The sequence below is a fragment of the Puma concolor genome, chromosome A1 (assembly GCF_028749965.1).
Source record: "Puma concolor isolate L17-30 chromosome A1, mPumCon1.1.hap2, whole genome shotgun sequence".
Classification (NCBI taxonomy): domain Eukaryota; kingdom Metazoa; phylum Chordata; class Mammalia; order Carnivora; family Felidae; genus Puma; species Puma concolor.
Genome location: NC_141667.1, coordinates 84,692,360 through 84,703,873, shown reverse-complemented (window position 1 = coordinate 84,703,873; position 11,514 = coordinate 84,692,360). Strand labels below are relative to the sequence as shown.

At 36.1% G+C, this 11,514-nt stretch overlaps 1 protein-coding gene across 7 annotated transcripts in view; it reads right to left on the bottom strand.

Annotated features, from left to right (window-relative positions):
• ARB2A (ARB2 cotranscriptional regulator A) overlaps positions 1–11,514 on the bottom strand; it is a 433,966-nt gene that overhangs the window by 41,648 nt on the left and 380,804 nt on the right. The gene's annotated exons all lie outside the window — the stretch shown is intronic.

Genomic DNA, 11,514 nt, shown 5'->3' with positions numbered 1-11,514 from the left:
CTGACAAGGGGCTTGATCTCACGAACACGTGTTATCATGACCTGAGCCAAAATCAAGAGTCGGAGGCTTAACCAACTGAGCTACTCAAGCACCCCCATGATGTACATTTTAAATGTCTTAGAATTCTGTCAACTATAAATAAATAAAGCTCAACAAAGCTGAAAAAAATAAAACTAAAATATTAAAAAAATCAACAGTATAGTACTAACTCGATTTTCTATAAACATGTTCATGGAAGATTTGGCCCATTATGTTAGTCAGTGTTTCTTGGATAAGAATCCACGTAGTTTCATTTCATTTTAATTTCAACCAATATTTTTTTCTAGGAGCTGGGGATATGGTGATTAACAAGACAGATGTGGTCACTGACTTCAAGGAGTTTACAATCTAGTGGGGGAAGAAGACACTAAAATAATTTCATAAATAACCGCTTGTTTACAAGTAAATATGTGATTACTTTGTTATTAATTGCAAGGAAATGATCTTTTCAGAAAAGTATATATGCTTTTGCTTTTTTTTTAATTTAATTTAATTTTTTTATTTGTATTTTTTTAATTTTATTTTTTATTTTTTTAAAATTTACAGCCAAATTAGTTAGCATATAGTGGAACAATGATTTCAGGAGTAGATTCCTTAGTGCCCCTTACCCATTTAGCCCATCCCCCCTCCCACAATCCCTCCCATAACCCTCGTTTGTTCTCCATATTTATGAGTCTCTTCTGTTTTGTCCCCCTTCCTGTTTTTATATTATTTTTGTTTCCCTTCCCTTATGTTCATCTGTTTTGTCTCTTAAAGCCCTCATATGATGAAGTCATATGATATTTGTCTTTCTCTGACTAATTTCACTTAGCATAATACCCTCCAGTTCCATCCACATTGTTGCAAATGGCAAGATTTCATTCTTTTTGATCACCGAGTAATATTCCATTGTATATATATATACCACATCTTCTTTATCCATTCATCCATCGGTGGACATTTGGGCTCTTTCCATACTTTGGCTATTGTTGACAGTGCTGCTATAAACATTGGGGTGTATGTGTCCCTTCGAAACAGTACACTTGTATCCCTTAGATAAATGCCTAGTAGTGCAATTGCTGGGTCGTAGGGTAGCTCTATTTTTAGTTTTTTGAAGAACCTCCAGACTTTTTTCCAGAGTGGCTGCACCAGCTTGCATTCCCACCAACAACGCAAAAGAGATCCTCTTTCTCCGCTATATGCTTTTGCTTTTCAAGGGAAGATACTGTCAGTTATTATTTCCTTTTCTTCCTTGACTGTAAGGAAGCTAGAGATAAATCTCATGCTAAATTAATATAATAACAAACCATAGGATGATGGACAATTATCTTTACATCTAAGTAGTTTCTGATATTATAAAAATCTGTACTTTAATTATTATGTCTTGTATATGTCTTATTCCCTGCAGGCTGACCAAGAAAGTAAAGAGGGACAGGGTTGGGGAGTGGACTAAGCTATAAAGCATAGAGAAAAACAATTACGTTTTCTTGAAGTCTTATTTCACAGTTAGGTTTGAACCAGAATTGTTCTATCTACCCAGTGTTGTATAAAACAGTATAAAATTATTTTAGAAGTTCCAACTCAGAATTGTCTCTAAACCTTGTAATGGTACAAAAAATGAGTGATATTAATCGCCTTTAGCCCCATGACAGAAACAAGGGACTCCTTAAAATTTCAAGAAAATACCATAGAATATATTATGTTAAGAAATCAGAATTTCATAATCTTTTGAAGCTCTGCAGTACTTTAATGGTACTTCTAATAGTGCCTAACACTTGGAAGGATTCCACGGTTTGGCTCCTATAAAGTGGTTTTTGACAGCAAATGTGCAGGAACCAGAATCTATACTGAAACTTGAATCTGAGCCACTTAGACATCATGATGTTGCCCAAATGTGAAGTGGTTTCCATTGGCAATACCATAATATCTTCTCACTGAAGCAAGAAACTGAGTTTGGGGATATTTAGCTACCAAAAGAAGCAGACATTATCTAAGTCTTGATCAGACAGAAAAAAATTGAAAATGACTTCCTGGCATTCATTCAGTGGAAAATGAAGACATGAAGAAGCCAAATAAAGTTAACAGCTCTAAAAAGAGGCTAGAAATTGTGGTGCTCTAGAGTCTTCGTCATCACTGCCATGCTCTTTGGTGCCAATACACATTCACTGGGCTCTCGCCATGTGCAAAGCACAATGATAGGGACTTTAGTTATAATAGTCTTGAAGGTCATGGGCTTTTTATTTTTTAATTTAATTCTAGTGTAGTTAACATGTTATGGACTTTATATTACACCTCCTTATAATTCCTTGTGCCTGGCACAGGGTTTCTGAAGATAGCAAATATTCAGTAAAGATGTGTGGACCATATGAATGTGACTGCAAGGGGTCTGGACTGTAACTGGGAGATAGGATAGGAGTGGCTTCTTGCTAGCAGAGGTTGTTATCTTAACCCCTTTACACTGTTTCTACCTGGGACAGTGTCTAGCACATAATAGGGATCTAAAAATAGCCAGCTAATCAATAATGTGCAAATAATTTTGTAAAAAACATTTACTGAGTGATCACTATGCTTTTGATGATTTACTACACTGAAGTCTCACAATGGGAAGTGCTGTTATCATCCCCATTTTAGAGGGGACCTAGCTAACATTTACAAGGGGTTGGGCAACTTGTTCAGTTACCCAGATACTGACTTGAGGAGGTAGGATCTGAAGCTGGGCAGTGTGACTGCATTATTGCAGCTCACATCTCTCATTGTCATACTATACGTATACAAAAATAAACACTACTGTAAGGCAGCATGTGTATGGCCCTGGTGAATGGCAGAGATAACAAGTCCTCTAACTTTAGACTAAGAAGTGATTACTGAGGACTGGGCAGTAGGAACAACTTGATGAAGAAAGTAGAACTTGGGGTAGGTTTTGAAAGATGAGGAACAGTTAAGTGCTGATGGAGGAAGAGATAAGTGAACAAAGGGGTGGATGGAGATGCTCATAATATACTCAGAGATAAGAGGTAGACTTGTTTGGAGAGAATGAAAGAGTCCACGTAGGACAGTAGTAGAAAGCATTACTAATTAGAGATTTGGCAGGAACAAGAGAATGAAGGACTTAAGAATTTGGATTTCATTCTTCAGGCAGAAGTGGAGCCAACAAAGTTGTTGTTGTTTAAACAGAGAAAGAGGTGCGAAAAGTGACTTTTTAGGAAGATATGTAGGATATAAAGACAGTATATGGAGGCCAGTCAGGTGGAGGTGAAGAAGACCTGGACTAAGAGGGCTGGCAGTGGAGATGGAGAAGAAATTACAGATAAAAGAGAAAGAAAGAATCAAGCAAACGTGATTGCCTTGATGATGGAGAGAGGGAAGAATCAGTACCAATGTGACGAATACTGATACTGTCACTGTCAGAAATGGGGACATTTAAAAAGAAGAGCTGCTTTTTGGCAGATTACTAAATTTAAAACTCTTGATTCCTAGAGGTTTAAGGCATTTATTAATCAAATAACTTAAACATTTGGATACCGTTATAAGCTAGGAACTGGGCCAGGTACCGGTGACAGAATGGTGAGCAGGAAAGATATGGTCTCTTTTCACAGACCTTTGAGTTTATGACAGAAGAGAAGCATTGGGTAATTATAGTAACACTGATGAGTTTTACGATGGTGATGAAATACAGAGTATTATGGGACCATATGGTAGGAGCATACATAGAATGTGGTCTGAGACTTCCTTGAGGAGTGACATTTAAGCAATGGACCATGTTAATAGTTTGGTTAATAGTCCCCATATCAGGGAGTTAACCTGTGTTATATACCACAGGTTATATATATACTAGAGGTGCCAATCATAGTATCTGCTCACCAACCACCCCTTGTAGTGCAACGACATTTATTACAGACCTGTTTTAAAGGACAGCAGCAGGGGCCATCTTTTTCACCACATAACCCTGCACCTTCCATCCACAGCTGACTGAACCTGGGATGGACACTGATCTAAGTGCGGCCAATTCATAGGATCATCATCTATGATATGAAGCAGAGAGATGAGAAGAAAAAAATAATTTTCTTAAGAATCTGAATGGAGGAAATGAAGATATTAGTGAGGGATGGGAACTGCAGTAAAGTCAGAAGTGGACAGGTCGAAAGGCTACCCATTTGCCAAAGTTCTGAGGGGACAGAAAGAGTAAGAAAGGAAGAAGCTGGTCCATATACAGTGAATAGAGGAATTACACAGAGAAACAGAGATGCCTCTAAGGGAATATACGTCTCATGAGAGACAAGTGGCAACAGTAGGTGCTTTGTATAGCAATATTAATTGTCAGTGACTTTCCAATGACAAGAAAATGAGTATCCTCACAATAACTCATACTGGGTTCATTTCACTTTAGAACAACATTCAAAAGTCTAACTGGCTTAAATTACAATTTCAGTATAGAGTTTAGTTCTTATAGTCTCTGTACAAATCATATTTTTTTATTTTTTTATTTTTTAGGGAGAGAGAGAGTTGGGGAGAAAAGCAGAGGGGGAGAGAGAGAGAGAATCTCAAGCAGGCTCCATGCTCAGTGTGGAGCCTGATGAGGGGCTCGATCCCACAACCCTGGGATCATGACCTGGGCTGAAATCAAGAGTTGATGCTCAACCAAATGAGCCACGTAGGTGCCCCTGTACGAATCTTCTTTAGGAGACAAACTATAAATTCAATCCAAGCTAGCTGAGTGGATTTCTATTGCTCATAGACAAGAGGGCTTAATTAAAACACATTATCCCCTCATGGATAAAAGTAAGCTGAAAAGGAGATACTGTGTTGAGTTCAGCTACCAGGGTAAATAAATTATTATATATAAAAACAAATCTGTTTGCTACCTTTAAATGTCTTTAATTGTCATAATTATAGCATGCCTATCTCAACACAGATGCATACGATATATTCTTAGGAAAATTGTCACAACTGTTCATACTTACACTCAAGTGATATATTTGTATGCTGTATACCATACACATATACACGAAATGTATTCATACACCTAGCTAAATATCTGTAGTAAGACATCAATTATACAAATGTACAAACACAATTCTATGACTTCCTTGCAACTCTGTATGCATGCCAGGAACACTGAGATGATGGTCCCGATGTAATTATTGTCTCTTTCCTCACTGCCACATTGTATAGCACCGGGTGGACAGATGAGATTAAGCAAGTCTATGCTTGGTAACATCATCTTTTGAGTTTTACCCATACTCTCTTATTCTGTCAGCCAATCTCCTCCATTTTCCTCAACTGTACTTTCTCTATTCTCTCTCTTGTTAAAACAAAGCTATAAACAACTGTAGCCAAATAAGTGATAAAACAATTAGGTTACCTGTGCCAAGCAGTTTTTATGGGCTAAAAATACGAACTTTTCTATAAAGTTACCATTTGGGACATGGGTAAGGTAGCTGAACTAGCATTCCCCTTACCCTGAAAGGAAAGCTAGAAGTTACCTCTTGGTTTCTCATTTTCCACTTGGCCTAAACTCAGTGGATAACTTGATTTTAAGAGGAGATGGGAAAGAAAATCAGGAGCAAATAAGAAGTGACGTTTAACTGGGCAAGGGAAAGGGATAAGTGGATTTAACATATACCTATCTCTCCCCTGTTCCATGCAAAGGAGGCTGTGGAACGGACTGTGCACAGAAAAACCTGCCTAAGAGCATTTATAACAAAGGAGAGGGACGGTCCTTCTTCCGTATCTCAGCTGGGCTTCAGTGGTGGCAAGTGGAGCAGACAGAGAAAGAAGGAAGGAGAGATCACCCTCCTACTGTTCAGGCCTTGGTGACAAGGAAATAAAAGTAATTTGCATATGGCTAATTATAAGTATACTAAAAACAGTGGGTTGTTTTCCTAATGGAATAGTGAAAGTTGCAATGAAAAATTATACCTTTTTGTCCAAGTGAAAGGAATTTGTTTTCAGATAGAATTTCTTCAACAGTGAAGAGAACTTTTTGAAAAAAATGAAGGCAGTATTTTATAATACTAACTGCATTATTTAAAACTCGTTTAATTTTACTATAATAGAGGAAAGCTTACCAGAGGGCCCATGAGTAAATAATGTTCTGATAAACATCAATTTAGTAAGGTAGGTGTTATAAAATATATTCTCTTGGTTTCTAACATACTTTAAAAAAAAACATGGATCATAATGTGACAATGTATATACATAACATGAATTACACAAATAAAAAAAAGCTGCAGAAATAGATATATCAGCTCTACCCTTCTGACACATATTATAAGACCTTCACAATAAAAGTAGACTGAAAGCATCGTATCATTTTGAGATTTATTAATGCATTTCTTAGTGTTTTTTTACACACACACACACACACACACACACACAGGGGTTTACCTTATAAATTCATGTCAGCTACACACCCAGAGGGTTGATATAATGTGGTTAAAGAAAAAAAAGCTAAACCTTTGTTTACCTCCTTTAATAGTAAAAAGATAATAGTGAAAGCATTGCAAGCAATTTTATTTTAAAGAAAATCAACTGAGTCACAGATAACAGATTTTGTAGTTTCTATAACTATCCAATTTCTGCATAGTGCCTAGAAGCGGCTGTATATACCCCAACAGCATTTTACATCTACCTAGATTAATAGGACATGTTACTAAGACATTATCTACCCATGGTTCACAACAAACTTGGACAACATCCAGGTTTGAAGAAATGAAAACACGAGGTAGAAGTAAAAGAAGATAGACCAGAGCCAGAAACATGGATGGCAGAAACATAAAAACACCAGTTCCAACTTCAAGAAAACACAGATCAGTTTTTCTTATTAGAATGTGAGATGACAGAACAAACATGGGACAGGTACATGGTATCCTGTTATTACAGAAGTATCTTCCATGTTAGAGTTTATTTTACAACGAAAACTGCAAATAAATAATGATAAGACATCAGAGCGTGTCTGATAATCTGTGACAACAATTCTAACGCTGTCATTGTAGCCACCGGAGAAACCTGCACATACTGAGCCCTGACCCACCGAACCTTTTATCTGCCTGTGTACTCTCCACAGGCCAAGCAAATAAAGGCCACATGATAATTTACACATGAATCAACTTTCTTTGCTGCATAGGCACCAGAGACGTTTCTTTTCTCTGTTACTGAGAGAAAGGCAGCGAGGTCTAAGCTTGTCTCACTAGAAATCATACAAGTGAAACAGTGATTTGCAGGAAAATGGCAGATCAGTAAAGGGAAGCTGTTCTAAATGTGTGATAAAAATGGCAGCCACAAAGGACTAGATGAATATTTAGTTTGAAAACAGGCCTGACAGTAACAATGAGTCTTTATCCTATTCAGAACAGGTAATGTCATACAAACTGAAATGGAGATACAATCCTGATAGAAGATTACATAAGATACCTGGGTGGGAATCTTTAAAGACTTCAACCTTCATTTGAATAAATGTACACTCATGGATCTTCTGCATCTGTATCTTATTCAGAGTACAGATAGTTATTTCACATGAATGACATGTAGACGGTATATTGCCCACTTCGATAATGAGAGATAAATCAATCAGGATGATTAAAAAAAGGCTTGTTCATGAACAATGGGTACACATTCTACACCTTGGAACGTGTAAAGGAAAAAAAAAAGGTATTTTTCTTCAACCCAGACCCTCTGGTGCTTAGGTCAACTTTTTACAAATTCATTAAATTATCAAAATATTGCTATAGCCTTTCTTATAGGAATGTAGTAATGAGCAATACTTGTCCTGGCTCATTTAACAGGGGAATGGAGATTTATTATTAAACTTGTGTTAATAGGCCATTGCAAAGACGATTATATAATCTTCTAACAAATGATAGGTACTAACAATTCATTTTTATTCCCTTATTACCACTTCTGCAGCTTTCGGTTTGCCACATTCCATCCATTTCGGTTTGCCCCTTGCAATGCCCACCTTCCTACCTAACAATGTATATCCCTGATTTTCTGCAGACTTGGTTTACAATTCACTGTTCAGGAAACTTTAGCTTAAAGCTCCAGTTTTAGTGCAGTGCTTAGACATAGAAGGCCATTAGTAAATGCTGTGATATACATGAACTCTCAATGTGTGGTAGGTGGTAGGCCAAAATCTTAAAAATCAATTTTATTTATGAGCTGTAAGTATAAGAAATGTGGTCTAATTTGTGGTTCATAAAATGAAATTCTGAATTTTTATTCCTGTAGGGTGCAGAAATGGATCTGTAAACTCCATGCCACAATCCATACTCTGAGACAATGCCAAAAATAGTAAGTGTTACGGGATTAAGTCATATCAGTTCTTGGTGATGAGTTGCATATGTCAAAAATCTTGGCAGTGAGCAGGTTTTTTTTAAATATTACCGTAATTGTTTCTCTCTACTTTTATAGTATGAGTTTTTAAAAATCCTTTCAACTGCTTTCCTTACCTCTTTTGTCCTTGAGTTTGAAACCCTCTTTTGCCCCACCTCTCTTCTCAATTACCTATTCATTTCCCTACAGTCTGGCTGTTTAGTTGTTTTTGAAGTCAAAATTAGCATTTTCCTTACAGTGAAAACTCCTAATTGGTAAGAATCATACCTACAATTTTTACATAACTACAACCCCTTCTAGTGCCTCAGATAGTGTTAGCCATCAGAATATTCTAGAGAACTCAAAAAAATGGGTATAGAGAGAATGTTTTTCAACATAACAAAGGCCATATAGGACAAGCCCACAGCTAATAGCATACTCAATGGTGAAATGCTGAAACCTTTTCCTGTAAGATCAAGAACAAGACAAGGATGCCCATTCTTGCCACTTTAATCAATCAACATAGTACTGGAAGTGCCAGGGTAATTAGGCAAGAAAAAGACATAAAAGGCACCCAAATTGGAAAGTAAATCTGTTTCTATTTTCAGGTGACCTGATAGTATACACAGAAAATTCTAAAGACTCCACCAAAAAACAAACAAACAAAACAATGAACTAAATACTAAATTCAGTACAGTTGCAGGATACAACATCAATATATAAAAATCAGTTGTGTTTCTACACACTAACAACATATTATCAGAAAGAGAAATTAAAAAAATATATAACCTCATTTACAATAGCATCAAAAGGAATAAAATACTTAGGAATAAATTTAACCAGGATCTATACAGTAAAAACTGTGAGACACTGATGAAAGAAATGAAAGACGACACAAATAAATGAAAAAAATACCGTGTTCACGAATTAGAAAAATTTCTATTGTAAAAATGTCCATACTACTCAAAGCAATCTACAGATTTAATACAATCCCTATCAAAATTTCAATGGCATGGTGTGCCTGGGTGGCTTAGTTGGTTAAGTGTAGGACTCTTGATTTCAGCTCAGGTCATGATCTCACAATTCATGAGTTTGAGCCCTGCATCAGGCTCTGTGCTGACAGTGCAGAGCTTGCTTGGGATTCTCTGTCTCATTCTCTGTCTCCCTCTCTTTCTGCCCCCTCCCTTCCACCCCCCCCACCCCATCTCTCTTACAAAATAAACAAATAAACATTAAAAAAATTTCAATGGCATTTTTCACAGAAATAGAAGAAACAATCCTAAATTTTGTATGGAACCAAAAAGACTGAATAGCCCAAGCAAACTTGAAAAAGAAGAAAGCTGGAGGCATCCATTTTCTGATTTCAAAGTATATTATAAACCTATTGTATAAATCTATTGTATAGGTTTATTATAAACCTATTGTATAAACCTATAAATAGTATGGTACTGGCATTAAAAAAAGACACATAGATCAATGGAACAGAACAGAAAGTCCACACATAAGCTCATACAATATGTCAACTGATTTTTGACAAAGGAGCCATGAATATACAGTGGAGAAAGGATAGTCTCTTCAACAAATGGTGGTAGGAAGACTGGAAACCATTATCTTGAAAACTTATCTGTACTCCCATGTTCATTGCAACATTATTCACAATAGCCAAGGCATAGAAACAACTTAAGTGTCCACAAACAGATAAATTTACATCAAGAAAATGTGGTCACATATATATACAATATAATAATATTTGGCCCTGAAAAAGAAGAAAATCATGTTATTTGTGACAAAATGGATGAACCTGGAGGGTATTATGCTAAGTCAAATAAGCTAGTTAGAGAAAGATAAATACTGCATGGTGTCACTTATATTTGGAATCTTAAAAAAAAAAAAAAAGGAAAAAAGAAAAAAAAAGAAAGAAAGAAAAAAAGTGGTTGAGTTGCCAGGGGCTACGGGGTAGGAGACACAGGGAGAGGCTGATAAAATTATTACATAAAAAACAAAAACAAAAATCTCTTGAGAGATGCCTACTGTTGAGGACTCTTCAGGATATATTTTTCAAAGTAAAGCCACAATTTACCTAGTGATAGTTATTCCTATATTAAGCCAAGTCACAGGTAAATTCATAAAATAGTTCTGGCATACTTAAAGGTATATTTCATGACCATTAGACATGACAGCCTGAAATGTCACATTTAGTGACCTCAAAGACATAAAGTTTGGATGATAAAGGAGGAGCAAAGAAAGACTAAATCAGAATGGTCATGATTGTTTCCTCAATTTTATGAAACCTTTGGGGAATAACCTCAATTACTAAATTTCTCTTTCTATTAATGTTTTTTTCACATGTAGGTTTATTTTTGCTTTTTTTTGTTATGAAAAAGTTACCCTAATTTAAAAAGTGATACAAAAATATTGTGTTGACTTGATGTTCTTTTATTTGTAAGGCATAAAGGACTATGATCTGTAAATGCAAAGCAAATACATCTCCCCATATATAAAGATGACAAGAGAACAAGATAGGATGCTGGCTGGCAGAAACTTTTCAAAAGCAACACGGGGGAAGAAATCAGGAACTTTCCAAAGTACAAAACAAAGCCGGACAGAAAAGAAAGTGTAAATTTGAATCAACTTAATTCAGTGCATTTAAGGTGCTATTTAATAGTTTGTTGTTGTTGTTGTTTTAGGTTTAGTAACAGGAGACAGCATGTGTACAAGCCTAGGAGTATCCCCCAACTGCATCTCATTATGTATTTTGTTCTTCAGTATCATTACATTTGGTAAGACCAGCTTCTTATCAAAGTCTTCTCTCCCTGTCTTATCATTCATCTTGTTCTCTCCTTATTGATTGTCAGACGATGAAAGAGACAATGGTTAGCTTTACTAGGGTCAATATATAAAGCAGACATAGCATCTACTCAACCTATCAGGTCTGTCGATCTGCCATGGGGGAAACTGGATTGGTCTATAATTTGATGTTCGCAAAAGTGAGCTGATAATTGCAGAGAAATTTGTGATCCTCTAATGTTTCAATAATGATTTTGGATAACATCAGTACTTTCTGAAGTATCTAAATTGACTTGATGGGACTGTAACTTTAAAAGTCATCCTAATTTGCATGTTTGAAGTAAAGCACCAAATTTGTCCTTTCCCATTCTGGTTTTCCTTATTATTGCTGTGCTACGA